Source organism: Misgurnus anguillicaudatus, chromosome 3 (assembly GCF_027580225.2).
Source record: "Misgurnus anguillicaudatus chromosome 3, ASM2758022v2, whole genome shotgun sequence".
NCBI classification, from domain to species: Eukaryota; Metazoa; Chordata; class Actinopteri; order Cypriniformes; family Cobitidae; genus Misgurnus; species Misgurnus anguillicaudatus.
In genome coordinates, this window is record NC_073339.2 from 14,873,677 (window position 1) to 14,892,650 (window position 18,974).

The 18,974-nt window shown below is 37.1% G+C and overlaps 1 protein-coding gene and 1 long non-coding RNA gene across 2 annotated transcripts in view; both read left to right on the top strand.

Annotated features, from left to right (window-relative positions):
* ctnna2 (catenin (cadherin-associated protein), alpha 2) overlaps window positions 1-18,974 on the top strand; it is a 622,713-nt gene that overhangs the window by 134,658 nt on the left and 469,081 nt on the right. The window lies entirely within an intron of this gene.
* LOC141353303 (uncharacterized) lies at window positions 10,508-11,959 on the top strand. Its single transcript, XR_012360336.1, has 2 exons — window positions 10,508-11,060; window positions 11,810-11,959. It is a non-coding gene; the product is annotated as an uncharacterized lncRNA (long non-coding RNA).

Consider the following 18,974-nt stretch of genomic DNA (forward strand, 5'->3'; position numbering starts at 1 on the left):
TGATTTACACTTTTCAGTCGAAAGGTAGGTGGGCGTCTTTATGGTAACAGTAGGAGCGTATTATTGGATTCTGCGGGGATTGGCAGTATATATGCCATTGACTACACTTCTCTCAATGTGTCATCTCATCATGTAGCATAACATGAAATGACCTCATCTCCCCTTGATTTTTTTTTGATGTATAAACGCACCTCTGCTGCCTTTATATCTCTTTTTAGATGCAATATCAGTCACATTTATTGAAACGCGCCCTGGGGGTATTGATAGCTATTGATTTCTTTCCGCCCCCCCCCCCCCTGCGGGTTCACCTAAGTTCGAGTTGTAGCCCTGAATAAAGACATTGTCTCTAAGACTTCTGGGATTGAAAATTCCAACACTCAGAAATCACTTCTCTTTGTTTTTCGCAAAAGCGTGAGACCAATATCCTCCCTGACTATATCTCTGTCTATATCTGTCGACCTGTCTATCTGTCTGACGGTGACACATCGTAACATGTAAGAGTGTGTCCGAAGGTGGGCACTGTCTTTGGGCCAACACTGGTTTTATTGCTTTTCCTTCACAATGACACCAAGCAAGCCCACATCATCAAGTTGTCATTCCCCAAGCAACACCCGTCTCTCGAGTTTACAAACAACACATCCTTCTTTTCTTCATAGCTGTCAAACTCAGCTTGATACACTGAGGAATCCATGTTGGACTCTGTTCTCCCATTGGCTCTTTCTACAGTAGACACTTTTTCGACCTGACCGGATTCTTTAGAGTCAGTACTAAGATCAGCACCTCCACAAAAATCTTTATATTCATGAGGTCGGAGCTTGGCTGGTAAGCATGACCCTGTTGGCCCTTGCTGGTGAATGTCATAACTACACCATCTGGCAGCAAAAAGCTTTTTATCTTGTGATTTACTGTTTGTAAGTTATCCTATGTGATGTAAAGAACATTCGTTGAAAATATAACCTTGATATATTTATTATTAACCGAAGAAGGTCATGCCAAAGATTGAATTTAAGTGAAATAAATGTTATCTTATAGTTGGTGATTGCATTAAACCTTTCACCAGTCCCATGAACCACGGGTGGACTGGCCATCTGGCATATCGGGTTTGTTCCCGGTGGGCCGTGGAGCTATTTGAGCAGACAGTTTCACTTTTTTAATCTATATATTATTGCTTCTGACCAACCCTTAAATCCAGACAGTTGATCAGCGGCCCGATTGACATTGGGCTGGCCCAATCACATCGTCAAGCACCAACCCCTTTCACTTTGGTCCTGCCGGCATAATGCATTGACACACGTGAGTTTCTGTTCGTAAACAACTCCCAACCAATCGAATTACACGGCCGAGCAAGATTTTTAATCAATCAAATGAAAGAAATCGAGTTTTTGTTAAGACAAACATAAATTCCAGCCAATCACAATAAAGAGCTAAGCAAAATTCCAACCAATTAAATGAAAGAAGGCGGGAGTCTCTGTTCACTAAGTTTGAGCATTTATGGCGCTAACTACATGAATGCATATTGTTTCAAAGCTGCGTTACAGAAAATGCATCCTTATATTAAAAAATGTAGACAGTTAGCAAATCCAGAGATGCAAACTACTTAACTTTAGGTCAAAATCAGTTTTAATTTAAAAGTGACATTTACATTTTTGCCATGTAACATTTGCTGCAGTGACTGTCAGTCAAGCAAATAGAAACAATAAATGTTTATAGCATACAGTATAAGATAAAGTATGAATGTGTGTAAATTGTGCATTAAATTAGGAATTAAGAAGGCAGAATTGTTATCACAAGGAATGAAATGAAATTTAGGGCTAAGTTTGTAATAATACGATTTGAAAAATATTATTAAAGCTACTATCGATTTTTAGTTAGATTTTTTTAATGGTTTTTTTTTTTTTGAGAAAGAGATTTTGTGAGTTTGTTTAGACAAAATTAGCTTTGATTTTGGACAGTATATACAAAAACAAAGGCTTTCCACACCTTTGGGTACACTTTTTAGCTGTTCTGGTAGCTTTCAGTAAATTAATTTGTTCTCGATAATGATTTATAAAACTTATAAAATTTACTTATAAATAACTTATAAAAGAGATCTTCACCCTCAGTATACATATTCAATAGACCAAAAAGACCGAAAATGTGTGCATTATCGAATGAGGGGCCGGTATGGTCCAAAACGCCAGGGCTGATTTTTTTTGTCCCATTCCACCCATGCCATGAACAAAGATGGTGGATCGAGCCATGCACATGCCTTTGAGATGAATGGAAATGTTAGCTTTATCTATTTTACCAATTTTTGCTTATATTTAATTGTTGTTGCTGGCGTTTCTCATGGAGTCTCTGCCACAGGCTTCACTCACTTAACTCTTGGCTGCTATATATGAGCTTTGCAGGTCGTTGTTGCCCTAGCATTTCAATTAAAAGTTATGGAAATGATCTAGACAGCTGCCAAGACAATTGGCAAGCTTTTCGTCATCATCCACAGATGTTGTGTTCTTCAAACACAAAGGTGAACCTATAGGTCAGCATTTAAAAGCTGTGTTTGGAGATGTGTTGCTCTTTGGGCTTGCTTGGGTCTCAAAGTTTGTGGTTAAGGGGGCGTAAACTTTTCAGAGTAGGTGACCCCCTCACCCAGGGTTTGATACCATGATTACGCAAAAAAAAAACAAAAAAAACAGCCGGTATTGCAAAAACAGTCTATTCCCCCTCCAGGTCTCTCAGCGTGTGGCATGCATCCAGGTGCCGCATGTTCATAGATGGAACATTACCAGGTTATCGTGTCTTTCACCAGCCAGCTGACAGATGAGTGCCGGCATGTGATCTAAAGATCCGCTGACTCGCTCTCGGTTCCCCCCAGGCCTTATGCTGCAGGATCAAAGTCAATATTCAACAGGGAACAGGCTAATGTGAATCAATATCTTCTGACTGTGGTGTCCTTCACATCAAACTACAGGACTCAGTTGTGTCTCCTCTGGTACACCACTAATAAAAAGCCCTCTGGTTATAGCTTCTGTATGCCTAAGGTGAAATATGCTATTGATATGGTTCATACATGAATTGCATTTTGTGTACTATACTGGAACATACACATGTATGTGTATTGGATTTAGTTTATATTAATATGATGTGATATTAAAAAGATTGTGGAATACTTTAAAAACAATGTTCCTCAACGTCAAATTGCAAAGGCTTTGCAAATCTCATCATCTACAGTGCATAACATCATCAAAAGATTCAGAGAAAGTGGAGAAATCTCTGTGCGTAGGGGACAAGGCCGGAGACCTTTATTGGATGCCCGTTGTCTTCGGGCCCTCAGACAACACTGCATCACTCATCGGCATGATTGTATCAATGACATTACTGAATGGGCCCAGGAATACTTCCAGAACTGTCGATAAACACAATCCGCCGTGCCATCAGCAGATGCCAACTTAAGCTCTGTCATGCAAAAAGGAAGCCATATGTGAACATGGTCCAGAAGAGCCGTCGTGTCCTGTGGGCCAAGGCTAATTTAAAATTGACTATTTCAAAGTGGAATAGTGTTCTATGATCAGACGAGTCCAAATTTGACATTCTTGTTGGAAATCACGGACGCCGTGTCCTCCGGGTTAAAGAGTAGGGAGACCTTACAGCATGTTATCAGCGTTCAGTTCAAAAGCCAGCATCTCTGATAGTATGGGGGTGCATAAGTGCATACAGTATGGGCAGCTTGCATGTTTTGGAAGGCTGTGTGAATGCTGAAAGGTATATAAAGGTTTTAGAGCAACATATGCTGCCCTCCAAACCACGTCTATTTCAGGGAAGGCCTTGTATATTTCAGCAGGACAATGCAAAACCACATACTGCAGCTATTACAACAGCATGGCTTTGTCGTAGAAGAGTCCGGGTGCTGAACTGGCCTGCCTGCTTTCACCTATAGAGAACATTTGGCACATCATTAAACGAAAAATAAAGAAAAAAAGACGACCACAAACTCTTCAGCAGCTAGAAATCTATATAAGGCAAGAATGGGACCAAATTCCAACACCAAAACTCCAGCAACTCATAGCCTCAATGCCCAGATGTCTTTAAACTGTTTTGAAAAGAAAAGGAGATGCTACACCATGGTAAACATGTCCTGTCCCAACTATTTTGAGACCTATAGCAGAAATCTAATTTGAAATTAGCATACAATTGCAAAATTTCTCAGTTTAAACATTTGCTATGATTTCTATGTTCTATTGTGAATAAAATATTGACTCATGCGATTTGAAAGTCTTTTGGTTATAATTTTATTAAAGTTTAAAAAACGTCCCAACTTTTCTGGAATTTGAGTCGTATATTTAATGTAAATTTAAAATTACATAAAAATGTTATTGGTTTTAAAACCTCGACTGTTTAAAACCTCGGTATACCTTGAAACCGGTAACCGGCCCATGCCTATTCCCAGGCACCAACCACCTGCCATACAATGTGACCGGATGTACAGTAAAGAGAGATCTTTTCGAGGAGGCTCACAAAGTAATTTGTAAAAAAACACTTTAATAATCAATAATCATTAAAAATCAAGTTATTTACATATTTTCAGATTATTATTTTCTTCTTGCACTGAAAACAGATCATATAGTTTTATGGATGATCCAAAATCGAACGCTTTTAAAATAAGCACATTTTTTGCTTGGCTTCATTTTTAAAGTAATGAGAACATTTTCATTTTGTTCTTGAAGTACATTGGACTCTTTTATACAAAGCATATAAAAGAAAATTACATTTCTCACGATATGACCCCGTTTTATGTTTGCAAAGAATGAACATTGAAATTTCAATAGCTCATAAACGGGGAAATCGTGGAATAGGTTCACAAAGTCAACGAGAAACAGGTGCGAATGCCGCTATATAGCGAGTGCGTGTGTCATTGTTCGGTCATTGTGCCGATTTGCTCTCTGTAGTTGAATCTGTTGAGCGATGCAGCTATAGAGAGGCTTTATTCATAGTTATCATTGCTGTATTTGGGACACAGGTGCAGCTTTAAGGCAGTAAGGTTATCGCCACCCCTCACATTCTGAAAGTCGGAGAATGAAAAGAAAGGGCTATTCATATTCAAATGATTTCAGTTTCTCTGCAAACACTCTGGGTTTTCAATTATTTCTATGTGTCTGTTTATCTCATCATCATCATCCAGGAATGCCTTTACTGAATGCAGTATGAGCATGAGTGCAATTTTCGGTATGTTTTGTACATACAAACTGACATTTCACTGATAGTCCAAAGTATGAGGTTGGGTTTTGAAATGACACGTTTATTCAGATGTAAGTGCATGGCAGTGGTGGTTGGATGTTGTTGTTTTATATTCAGTATGGTTACTTGTAGACCATTGAACTACATCATCATAGCTTTGCATAGAGAGAGAGAGAGAGATAGAGAGAGAGATTTTTAAGTCTGTTAAAGTGGATGGATTCGACTCACAAACCGGATTTACTAAATCATAACTTGGTTGGTAATGACCTCTTTTGCATGTAATTGTATTTTACTCCATCACTTTTATAGTCTTATACGATACTCTCTTGAGGTATCTTTTCTCATCTACTCCGGTTTTCTCTTTATCCAATTTACTCTGTCTGGTCTCAAGCGACGTTGAACATGCCTTGTGGCGATAAAAGCAGAAATGCAATGTGATTTGTTACTGTTGGGGCAGAGCTATACATAAGATAATTATTAGATATATTTCTGCTGATTTAACATTTAGAAACATTGAAAGCAGTGTATGATTTTTGCATGCTCTTTCATCACATGGTGCTGGATTTGGTAATTTCAATGCACGTTTGTGATTTAAATCAAACTGCATTTACATTTATAATTTATCATCAACTCTGATCAAATAATTTGTGTGCATCATTCCATGACATATTTGTGAAAGGCATTATATGGCTTATATAGGTATTAGCTTTGCTATCACTGTTCATGTTTTTACATAAACTCGAAAATGATGAAACGTGACCCTGCCTGTTAAATCTAGGCTAAAGTCTCATAATCGATTTATGAGATTAGGAGCATCAAAGTTTGATTCGACGCATCGATTTCACATTGATTTCAATCTTTGAGGCGACCTTACTCGGCCAGTATTAAATACATCAAGGTTATACTTTCACAGAGTTGTAGGAAGGTTTTATGTAGAAAACAATACATGTCAATCACAGAAAAATGACTTCAGCTGTGTTTTCACAGACTGGGTCACAAGTTAATGCAGCTGTGAAGACGACTGAGGCTACGTCCGAAATCACATACTGTGACAGTATGTACTGAATTAGATGAAGCACCGTTAAAACAGTAGGTACTACATATGCAACTGTATGAATATGGATGTACTATATTCGCCATGTTGAAACATCACGTGACATACGTCGTCATAACAACAAGTTAGACGTTAACTGAAATACATTTAAACTAGCACAATTTAACCATAAGAGACAATGGAGTTTGGTTCTAAAACACGATAAACGCTTTTTTTATTTGTTACCGCCAAAATCAGTATTGTATCAGGTCAGTATTAAAAAATAAATCCTTAATTTTACGCAAAATCCAAAATCCGCCGTGTTATTATGTCATCTTTTCTCTCAAAACGTGATAGAAGCCAGTCCTCCTTTTCTGCAGAATGCAATAAATTAGCTCAACAAATCACAGCTCACCATTTCACGCATTGTAAACAACAATGGCGGCGGATTGAATACACACAGAATCCTAGTTTTCCTCATCTACTTTGTACTTCGTGATCAACAAACAAACAAAACAAAATAATACTTTTGATGGCATTGATAAACCTGTGGTGGTTTTCTGTGACGGGAAATAAACGTAAGCCATCAAAATCGAATAATTTACGCGAGAGGTAATTGGGAGACGGAAAAATTCCGGCTGTTGCTAGTTCTCCAGACAGCATCAAGCTTCTGTCATGCTAACACATTGACCCAAGGGGATCTTATTAAAAACGTTTCATTATTTTACTCGAAGTCAACGAAAATCAAGCAGGACCAAAACATTTACAGCTGATCGCTGTCAAAAAAGTTAAGCGATGACGTCCCAAAAATAACCGCAGCAATGACAGTGTTCTTAAGATGACAAAGTAAGTGTTTTGATTAATGTCATTAATGTTTATTTTTTTAAATCAGTTTATACCACTAGTCAACTTAATGAATATAACATGGCAAAGATGAATGCACATTTATTGATTTAATAGATTTATAGCATTTTGGGGAAAAAAAAACTTGTGAAAAAAATAAATCTTTATAATAGATTTATAATAAATCTTTGAAAATTAAATTATGGATTTTAATTGTTAATGTTATTATAACCTTAAGATGCTATGTGAAAGTTTGTAACAGAAAATAGTGTTTTTCATCTTGTCACTTTCATGTTATAGAAAACACGTTTTTACCGTAGTCAAAATGGATTTATTGCGTTTTGGAACCAAACTCTTTATATGCATTTGCATTTGAATAGAGCTGCGATACTGAATTTGGACATTTTTTTATAAAACATGATAAAACAACGCCCGTCAGTCTCTTCTTCATTGGATAAATCCACTCCTGGGGGCTCATGAGAGTAAAGTGTCCATTGAATGAACACTTCGGGATCTTGCCAGAAGTACATTTGCCTACTTGTTTTAGAATACTATGAATTCGGACAAACTACTCACCTCGCCTACAGCTTTTCGCCTACTATATAGTATGGAAGTAGGCGGTATCGGACGCAGCCTGAGACTCCAAAGTGGGTGTAGCTACCCATCATCCTGTGATAGAAATAAATAAGCAACTGCTAAAATAGGACAAAACAGATTTGCAAGAGAGTATGTTTTTTCCTTGTTGTTGTTAAAACAAGATGAGATGCAAGTGCAGTGCTTTGCATATTGTGTGCAACATTTGCAGTATGGACACATTTGTGGTCATTCTAGTCATGAGATACCCAGTGTCTTACTGCCCATAATCCTCATTAGAAGCTGAGAAGACACAGCTTGTCAGCTGACGTGGCGCTGGGCGCTTAGAGGAAGTCGTTCTGAATTATTAATAAAGCTTCTCTGGCCTTTGCCGCGGAGATGTGTATTTGAATGGTAATTACGTGTTTGTGTCCCTGTGATTTCTAATTATATTCCCCCTCTTCTGATGGATAATAAATAAATTCTAATGACTAGGGTGAGTCGGACTGGTAATTACTCCCAACGCCCCAGCAGGCGAGTTAGTCGCTGCTGAAAAATAAACAGAGAAAACACACTCGAACGTACAAGTGTTGATGAAAAGCCGAGCTCAAGACCCGTCCTCTCTGCAGCAGCAGCAGGTGAGCGGTGCCCCCGCCAGGCCACATCGACACCCGTGGGTACCCCCCGCGCTCGGGCCCAGCTGCAACTGTGGCTTTCGGCCCAGATGAACGATCATCATATTGATAGTGTTGCTTTGGAGAGTATGGTTTGGTTATGAGGGCATTTGAACCTTTCAATGACTCCATTAGGTCCTCTGCTCATGCACGTTTACTCTCAACGATGCAGATGTGCACAAACTGAGCCAAAATGGGCACTCGGCTCCAGCCAAAATGACAGCCTAATGTCCCACTTATTGCACTGGAAACGAGCAGGATGGCTCCGATCTGCCATCCATCTTTTCTCTCGCACTTTGCCCCGCTGATGCGTAATGCCAGGGCATTAAGGTTTGGACATGTGCTTTTCAGCTGGCACAATAGCTCCCCACTTGACCTTATCTTCAGCTTACAGACAAAAGCACAACGTGCGAAGAGGACAGCACTCGGAAACAGATGCATTCGCAGATGCCACACTATAGGAGAGGTGCTTGTTTTGGGTTAGCCAACAGATATGAGTTTTCTTGTGAAAATGCCAGACTTTTTTCTTTATCTTTGCCAAACGCCAACCATCTGGGCCTGTTTTAGCTTTTGATACTATACATCAGACTCTAAATATTTGTTTCATATCAATACTTATGGCTGAACGTTTAAACGGTCATTATAATGGTCAATATTTTCTAGGATGTAGTTATCTTGTTTTTTGTTTTTAGGTTGATTATTACATTAATTTGTTTATTGCGACTATACTATTACTATATTGTACTGTATCAACCAAGGCACAGATGCTGGCAATGTGGGTGCATTCCCATGACTATTCCTTGAGTGATTTTTCCACTACATAGACATGCACCCTGGTTTTCCAAGAGAGATAACCTACGACTACACAGAGATTTATACCTCCTTAATGCCAGCTTTATCGGTAAAGGAGGACCACTAAACCGCACCTAGCAGCCTGTTAATAATCTGTCTATGGGATGGTCTATAACTTTCCCCCTTTTACACTAGTAACAATCTGACAGCATGTGTCACTTCGCTGTATAAATCCATTGTTGTTGGCTTGTTTAAAGCACTTAAATCCTGTAACAGGCTGTTCTTTTTAAACGTATACCCAACAATGTATTGTAGACAAGCATGTGGTTTTTCAAAGGCCTACTGTGAACTGACTTCAAAGTTTTGACTTGGCAACTTGTTGAGATGATGCAATGCCTTAATAAGCGCCAAAATGCTAATCGCATTAGCGAATGCAAGGTTAATGCTGCGTTTACACCAGCCGTGTTTGAGGCGTCAAAATCGGAAAAAGCAAGCATTTGACGTGCATCAGGCGAAATCCAAGCAAGGTCATTTTTTATTCCTGTCTCTATAGAAATAAGAACTTGTGTCATATAGCTCCAGGTGACTGCTCACGGACAATATCAAGCGTTCCTTCATGTTAAATGAGTGACTCCGGGCGGGGTTGCCGCCACATCAGGAAGCAGGCTCCTGATTGGTTAACGCGGCACGAAAATCCGCCAAAGTTCCAATTTTTCAACTCACTCGTCAGCTGAATTTGTGTCAAAGGCAAAATACACAAAAAGCGCCAGACACTCAATTCGAGCCATTCGTGCGAAATTGACGCACAAATGAGGCGGAATTGTATCTACCACACTAAACGCTTCATTCGCGCCACAAGACCTCCAGACGCGTGTCAACGCATCTTCACATTGACTTAACATTGAAATCACTTGCGCTTGACGCTTCTAACGTGGCTGGTGTAAAAGCAGCATAACAGTTTAAATTACATTTGGATTTTATTATTAAGGTTCAGTATCACATGAAATCGATATTAAAGTTTAGCCTTAGCAACTTAATGAGATAATGATGGGATGCTTTAATACTCACACACATACAAATGTAATTCATAAAGACAAGTTTAACAGTTTAAATTACATTTTAAATAAATAATGATTAAATTTTTTGTATTGATTTTGAAGGTTTAGCCTTAGCAACTCATTTACATAGCGTTGCAAAGCAAGATAAATAAACAAAATGAATACAAATTTATTAGTAAAATTTAAATACATTAACATTAATTATTTTTTAATAATGATTTTCAGTTTCGATTTTCAGTGAGCTTTTCGCAGTGCAATACATTGTGGGATTGCCTTCTTTACAAATAAGAAATGCAGTGCTGCCTACACTGTAAAAAATAATTCAGTGGCTTTGTAAATATCACAAAAATAAATTATTAAAATAACTTAATAAAATCTCTTTATGTCACTAAGTTGATTTTTTGAGTTAGACAAACCAAAATTAATGACTAAAAAATAAACATATATTTGTGTGTAAAATGTACAGATATTATTTAGTTGTATACATCAAATAAAATAAGTATTTAACTAACAGATTATTTCTTATAGATATTCTTAATATTTTTTGTAAATTTGAATCAATATATTTGAGAATGTCACACTTATATATTTCAGCTTTCAAAACTATTATAATTGCTCATTTCAAGTTAACATAGGTATTTAACATCAACAAAAAAAAATAGTAAATTTCATGCATAACTTTAACTATGATTTACTGAATATTTTTGGTGAAACATTATTACATTGTATTATTTGAGTAAATGTAGGCAAAAAAATTCATTAAATCAGATGTAAATTTAAAAATCACAAAGCCAACGGTTTTTTAATCAGCAGCAGAAGAAACAGCGCCTCTTGCAGGAAGATAAACAACCTCAAAACTCCTCAAAAATCCTGGTAAGTGTTGAGTTTATTAATATTTACACTTGTTTTTAATGAAATATTTGATGTGTCCTTGCGTAAACAACTTGTTGGTGTATTTATCTGAATACTTTCGGAGCCATACTGTAAACTGGGTACAATAACAGCTTTCTGTGCACATACTGGTAGATTAATCATTAATATTTTTATTTTACGTATTTATTCAGGTCACCAAAGTATTAATACAGCTGTGCCACTTGAAATGTGTGTAAAATAATAATTTCTGATCGTTTTATTACTGCATAAAGTGGTTGTGTAGACAAACACGTGTAAATCTGTACTGGCTGATAGTCAGGCGATCCGAAATCCGGTCCTCAGTTTCGCTCCACCCGGATTTATTAGACCTTTCACGTGGAAGCGGAACACAACAGAGCTTAACAGAGCTCACACGCTTATATACATTTATATTAATTATCTCTCGACTCCATATGCCTATGCTTTATTTTCCTTTTTTGTGTGAAGGGTCTCGCACACCGGTGGAGATGCGTTGCGTCTCGTGTAGGACAACTCGCAGTTTCTGATACCACACCGGACGTTCGCATTAAATAGCGCAAGTTTAGTCAGACAAAGTTTACTTCCAGATATAAAATATGCATTCGTAGCCTTTGTTAATCGTTACAGATTTGAGACAAATATGTTATTGTAATGTTAAACTAAGTGGCGCTCTGTGGCAGCGTCCAGAGTCACAGCGGACAGCCGTTTAAATAAAGTTATCTTTGTTGCAGGTACAAGTGCTGGTGGTCCACCTGTCCGGGTTCAAGAGGTGTGGATTCTGCATGCTGTGAATTTGAGAGACCTCTCAGAGTTTATTTAGCTGATTGTTTTTGTAACATGTACAATGTTTGCCATTTTCAATAAAACAACGTATACAAATTGCTTTGTTTATCATTGATAATTGATGGTTCAGTATGAAATAAATGTATAACATTAAGTAAATAAAAATAATTTATTTTATTTAAATAATATTCACAAAATTTTCAGCTACATCTAAGTTACATTTTTAATGATATCAACTTAATTTATTAGTAGACTTCACTGTGATTTTTTATTGATTTGCTTTTATATTTTTGATTCCATCTACTCAATTTAATTTGTGATAGGAAATTAATGTAATTAATGAAATCTAATCGATTTCATAGCTTTCAAATTTACTAAATTTTTTTAAGTGTAAAAATGCTTCACCAAAAATATTGAGTAGGTAATAGTAATAGTTTTTACAGTGTAGATTTGAAAGTCTTTTTATCTGGATTGCACCTATATCTTATGCTTTTTTTACATGATTTGTATTAAACACCACCGTTTTTCAATATTTTACTCTTTTCTTCGCTCAACTTAGACAATACGTACCTCTCTTTTCTCAGTGCGTGCACTTAATTTTTGTACAGCGTGTCCATTTAGCCTAGCACCATTCATTCATTAGGATCCAAACAGAGATGATTTTAGAAGCCACCAAACACTCGGGCGCATCATTCCTGACTTCGGACGTTTGAGCGAGATGGGGAGTTCTCAGGAGTGATAATGTTACTGCGTGCCAAGGTCGAACTAAGCAAACTAAGTGCTCTTTCGTCATGCAATATAGTTCTCTGCTTAGAAAATCGCCACGTTTTATGTTGTCCCACTATACTTACTCATGTAACAGTCTTTAAATAGAGAAAACATGAAAGTGTTTGGTGGCTTCTAAATTCATCATTGTTTGGATCCTAATGAATGAATTGGGCTAGGCTAAATGCTAACACATTCACGACACTCTGTACAATGATTAAGTGCACGCATTGAGAAAAGAGAGGTATGTATTTATTAGTCTAAGTTGGGGTAAGAACATAGTAGGCATTATTAAACATTTTTGTTTGTATTTACTTCTCTAGTTAACTTATTATTCATCCTTCAGTGTTTTGGATGTTACCCCAATTGAATCAGGAAGGGTTACTGTCACATACTGTATGTGATGAGGACAAAAGTTAGCAGAGTATGGATAACTGCCATACAGTAGCCATTTAGAAGGCTTTTAAAGCCCTTTACAAGCATACAAATAACAAAGCAAGGGCACTTTAGAGAGATTCAGACACCCTCTGCACTATTCAAACTTTAGCTCCATAGCAGTAAAGCTTATTTAAAACGCTGAGATCAATTTAGAAAGCTCTAGAGGTCTCTGATGGTGGATTTTCAGTGTTTCTGTCCGCAACAAGATCATCAAACCAAATTGTAGTTTCTCCCTAAGAAAAAGGTAACGTAAGTAACCGTATATTAAATTATACAGGTAAATGGCCAGTTGTCTTTACATTAATGTATGATTCCCCTAAGGAGACTCTAAAATAGGCCTACAATTCGGTTCCTTTCGAGCGTGCTGGCATGCGCTTCTGCTGGATAATGGATGTAGCTCTAATGAGTTACCAGAACTTTAAAAAAAAACTTTTCCTGCTCACCATTGAGAATTACACTTTTTAGTTCACATTGCCCTGTTAAACTTTCAAGAAAATGACTTTCATACCAATAATGTCTAATCAAAAAGTAATGACGGTCTGTTTGATCCCAACTACAGAGCATATCGCTGAATCTCTCTTTTTAACATCCTTAGAAACCAGATCGTGGGCAGAAAATGTAATTAAAATGTATAAAATTGGACACAGTAGCAATTTGCATATTTTCCTTATAACAGCATCTACTATACCTGTGGCCTTTATATATAGAGCAACTTTTTTCTTCAATGTCAGGCCTTATGAGCTCAACATAGTCTAGGTCATGTTACTGGTGGAAGGGTCTGACTTCCCCTTTTCTGCCACATTAATTAACTACACGTGCAGTATGTGGACAGATTTGCCGCTACACCTCGCAGAATTCCCCGTGGTGCCCATCTGCCTCTGCATCCAATGGGTGCCATGCTTTAGCAGCCCTGTGCTATGAACAGGCTCTCCTGACACCGGGAGGTTGTGGGGTCCGTTCCCTCAACACCAGGCTCTCGAAAAGACATTCAGACAGGCCTGTGCCAGTGAGAAACCGGGCCGGGCTCCAGCATAGTTATAAGGAGCCACAAGCGCTCTCCGCTGGCCCGTTGGAAGCAGCAATGATTAATGAAGCTCCTTCACAAGAACAAAAACATTTCGCCATATGTTCATCAGGCCACGTATAGATGTGAGATTGACGCTTCATCGATTTCCAAATTGTGCCAGGAAACAGGTCGAAGGATTGGGTTTTGATGAAGAGGCTTCTTGATAAATGCTTTGTTTGTACAATTAGCATATTTCCAAGCACAGACAGATCCTTTATTCCTTTACGATCATGTTTATGCCGCAGTGCCGCACATTTTATGAGGGTTGCTCTTTTTTGTAATGTATTCCATACAGTCGTTCGTCAAGCGAGAACTGTTTTGATAAGATGCTAGATGAAGAGGCTTTTTGCTGATCCGTGTGTCCACCGAGGGAGAGTAGGTGATTGGATTCCAGTGTTTGAAATGAGAAGACATATTAGGAAACAGAGGAGGGGTGATGTGGGCTATGAGAGTGTTAGGCTGCCAGGAGACTCCCGGGTACCAGCCGAGCTGATAGCTTTTGAAAATAATCGCAGTCGTGTAAGCAAATCGGTCAGAATAAGCAAATAAGACAATATTCCTTTAGAAAATGTTATTTCCAAGAGGAATTCCTACGCAAAGAAATGGTAAATGGCGTTAGAAAAATTCTCACTGGGGCGGTACCTTTTAAAAACAACACTTTTGTACCTAAAAGGTGCATATTGGTTCCTCCAAAGGTACACATTGTAACCTAAGAGGTACATACTGGTACTTCAAATGTACATATTTGTTCAAGTGACAACTTTTATAGCACTTTTTTGAGACTATACATTGCAAGGGCTTTTACCAGGCGGATTTGGCAGTTCCAGACTTTGGTGAGGACGGATGGCCGTACTGACGTGTGTACAATAGATTGCAAATTAACGCACGCAATTAATGTTCCTGAAAGTGATTTTGTATCAGCATTTCAAAGTGTCTTTAATTATTAACTTAAACATGAATTTTCGTCTTTTTTGAATTAAGTTCATCTATATTAAATTAATCTAAACTTTACCCAGTATTCCTTTAATGAAGCCAGATTACATTTAGATGTCCTTCATCTGAAGCAGCATGCTGTCTGATGGAGTGGGGTCAGCTGCGGTGCAGACATTTTAGAGCCCTCAAGAGTGCTTAAACTTTATTATAGGAACCTTTGAAACACTTACATATGAAGGCTAAGGCGCTGGTTAAAAAAAGATGTACAATACAGCACAATGACGTAAGCTACATTACATACAAGAACACTGTGCATTGTGTTTGTGCTTCATGTATGGTTGTTAAGTTGAGCGAGAGGTACGTGGCTAGAAAGCTGTACACAAAATATGTCTTTATCATTATCGTTGCTATTTTAGAACACATTTTATTTTTTAGTTAACTTCGGCTAACTTGAATTTAATTTAAAGTGGCAAAAGAATGCATTGAAATAATATGTTAAATTGTTCTCTGATATCTGTGAGGAACTGTGAACGGATGAACCCAATCGCAGACGACAGATGTCGGGGAGAACAGAAAAGACTTTATTAACTGACATAAAACAAAAACCCACGAGGGGGTACATGACATGAAACACGGTATGCAAACAGATAACACTAAACTTGACAAGATAACGGCTAGAACCACATGAACACGAGAACAAATACAAACCTGCACAGAACTAAGGACACAATAACATTATATATATATATATATATATATATATATATATATATATATATATATATATATATATATATATATATATATATATATATATATATATATATATATATATATGTTTATTAGGGCTGTCAAAAGATTAATCGCGATTAATCGCATCCCAAATAAAAGTTTGTGTTTACATAACATATGTGTGTGTAGTGTGTATAATTATTATTTATATATAAAAACACACACAGTCATGTATATATTTAAGAAAAATTTGTTATATTTATATATAAAATATTTATGTTTTTATATAACATAAATTATATACATTTATATACAGTATATAAATGCAAATATTTCTTAAATATATACATTAATGTGTGTGTATTTATATACACATAATATTTACACACAATAAACACACATATGTTATGTAAACACAGACTTTTATTTTGGATGCGATTAATCGACAGCCCTAATGTTTATATATATATATATATATATATATATATAATGTTATTGTGTCCTTAGTTCTGTGCAGGTTTGTATTTGTTCTCGTGTTCATGTGGTTCTAGCCGTTATCTTGTCAAGTTTAGTGTTATCTGTTTGCATACCGTGTTTCATGTATATATATATATAAAGAGACAAGATAACGATGGGGAACAGGTGATGGGAGAAAACCAATGATTGCTAATAAGCAGGAGAACGAGGGGGTGGGAACAAGAGACAAGACACCGGAGGCACATGACCCAATAATCAAGGCCATGAACCTCCACATAGAGCATGGGACTGCCAGAACCCTGCCAACATGACTAGATAAAAATACAAAACAAGACTCCTAGGCAGGATCCTGACAATATCTACATAAATGGTATTTGGCTTTATTAATGGTGCAGTGTGTAATTTTTAAAAGGATCTCTTGACAGAAATGCAAAGTAATATACAAAACTATATTATATGGGGTGTATTTAGACCTTGTTATAATGAACGTTATGTTTTTATTACCTTAGAATGAGACTTTTTACTACATACACCGATTACTTGGAAGTCGCCATTTTGTGCCATCATGTTTCTACAGAAGCCCTTAACGGACAAACTTTTATTAACTACGTTGTCTCCGTCAAATTACTTTTTTGTGGTGGCTACCCTAGCTTCTGTATGCATTTTAAAAGTGAGGGAAGAGCAGTGGACTGAGTCTTTGGTTGCAATTCTCAACCTCATCACTAGATGCCGCTAAAATTTACACACTGCATCTTTCAGTGCAAACATATCCAGAAACGTTTTTTACACATCCATTCACAACCCTAGGATTTCCCCTTGAAATGAAATAGGTTATTATTACCCTATTTAAAAGGGACATGAATAATAATGTTGAGTTTTGCTCTGATTGGCTGTTTCTCAGAGCAGTTCAGTTTAGTAGCTCAGTGTGTGTGTAAACAGACTTTATGTTTGAGCCTTCATCAGACGAAGATACAGATTTTTAGGAACAATCTATTATTCAGAGACTGGAAATTGCGTTTTTCCCAGTATGGACCTGCAAAACGTAACTGTAACGTCAATAGTAGAACATTAGCCTAAACTTTAGCATATAGCGCTAACTCAGCAGTCAAAACTTTGTTTTTAGTATGTAACAAGATTGTAATTAATTTAATGTGTACTTTAATGTTGGGGCATGCATCTCGACTCTAACGTCACAGTTGGTGTTATGTTGAGACTGGCCTGTTTTCCAGCGGTCTTTTGGATGCACGAGGTTTACACAAAAATGAGGAAACAATCGCGTTTAAGGCTCACGATATGTCATTACCTTATTATTAACTCTTATTATTATATACAGTTTTCCATTCTACGGCACATTTAAGTCCATTTTAATTCGACAATACCCTACAGTTAAATGACAATACCTCATCATGTTTGTGTCCTCGATTCAGATTTAGGACCTGTATTGGAATTTAAGCAGCATTCGGTATTCATTTCTGAACAGCACACAACTTTACTGATAAAATATATAGCCGTGCCAGCAGCGTTTACCTCATATTACCTAAGGGAGCCCCCTTTGAAATATTTACACAGCCCACATGTGGCCTGGAATTACCTGCCTGCAAATTTGATGCAACACTCCAGCCATCTCTCTCTGCGATGCCGCCTAATGAAAAATGACAGGCAAGAAATAAGTTGCTCCTGTGTGGATGTTTCAGTGCATGATTCCTTCTCTCTCATTTTGGATCCGCATATGTGATATTCATATTTATTTATCAGTGGGTTCTGGAAATTTCAGTGACTGCATTTCTTTAATAAAATGTTATGCATATTATTAACATTATGTTACCCATGTTTACATAACAATATATACACAATGACAAGTTATTAAATATTATTAATACAATTTTTATTATTATTAATAAAGCCGGGGTGCATGATTTTTGAAAAACACTGGAAAAGGGAGTCGGGCCGATTACCAAAACACACTTGTAGCCAATCAGCAGTAAGGGGCGTGTCTACTGGGTCCTGGGATGCATATGTGTGGGGCGCGTCTATCAAAAAGAAGGTCCAGATTCTATTGGGCTATGGGCGTGTTTGTTTAGGTGATCAACATTGGCTTTCAGAGATCATGCACCCCGCCTTTAATAAATAAAAGTTTGTCAATTTATAGCTTGACAAAGTCCAATAAAGCAGTCATTGCACTCTCAGAAAAAGGTACAAGAAGGTGTACATTTTTTACTGGGGAGGTACCATTTCAAAAAGTACACTTTTGTAACTAAAAGGTGCATACTGGTACCTCAAATAGTACATATTAGGGAATTTTTAACCCTTTTAGACCCTGTGTCCACTTGAATGAACATCATCTTTGTCAATCCAACCAATAAAATGCATGCTTTTACGGATTGGTCTCTGATCAACCAATCAAAATAAGGCACACTGATTGCACACTGGAAAAAAATTAGGTCTGAAAAGGTTAAAAGGTTGAACCCAGTGAAACCTTTTTCTGCTTTTCTTACTCGTGTGCATTTCATTTTTTGAGAATACTTTTTTATGTTTGATATGTTAATATGTGCATGTAAAGTACATGTAACATGTAAAGTACAAAATGACAACAAGCATACACAAACAAAAAATATATATAACGTTTTTTTCCAAGTTTTTCAAGTTGGGTTTAAAAGGGATAAACCCAGCCAAACTCAGATAATGTTTATATTTGTCCCAAC